We start from the raw sequence: 762 nt of genomic DNA, 5'->3' as shown, positions 1-762 counted from the left end.
AGATCAGTCATGATATATGGATACATATGTTATTCGTTTGAAGACGTGACTTGGAAAAAGCTCATCCTGCCTTCACGTTTCGCGATCATATCGTTTATATCGGCTATATACTGTGAAGACATCTAGCAAGAACAACGTTGGAACTTTTCATCTATAGTATGTGTGCCTATGAAATATGTTTGTTTTTTAGTATATTAATCGAGTATGATGAGTCTATTTGTGGCACAACAGAGTTGTAAAGAGATAACGGGAAACGTTAGTAATGATCTGTGGCCATAAAAATTTTGGTACGTAATCGTGTATTGAGCAGATCGGAAATCGAAATGCAATGACCGTTAACTCTTCTCTTTTATGATCTGTCTAATCAAGCTTGAGCAAAATAGGTGGGTATCTTACGCGGTCGTTTATGACAAGGGTGAATGTCCTTACGCCGGAGAGCTTTTGTGTGTCGATCAATCGACAGCGTGGTTTACCAGTACATAAAATCTGCCACGCTGAACACCGTGTATCACCTAGTCCTGAAGTCGTACATTCAGTCGATCCTTTACAGATTCATTATCTGTAGGTGTAAACCGGACCAGATAATCTCCTTAAAGACAAGGTCGACTCAGAAAAGAAGGCACCGTTAGACGAAGCCTACATATATCATCTACGGGCCTTATTTCATTTTCCGTGAAGGTAAACGGACACTTGTAACGATTTTTTATTTTAGGTGCTATCACCTCCTGAATGTCTTAATGGCAAGTCATTGATCATGGTGTT

This window comes from Varroa destructor, unplaced genomic scaffold, assembly GCF_002443255.2.
Source record: "Varroa destructor unplaced genomic scaffold, Vdes_3.0 BEIS01000001.1, whole genome shotgun sequence".
NCBI lineage: Eukaryota > Metazoa > Arthropoda > Arachnida > Mesostigmata > Varroidae > Varroa > Varroa destructor.
Note: the sequence above shows the minus strand (reverse complement) of the source record.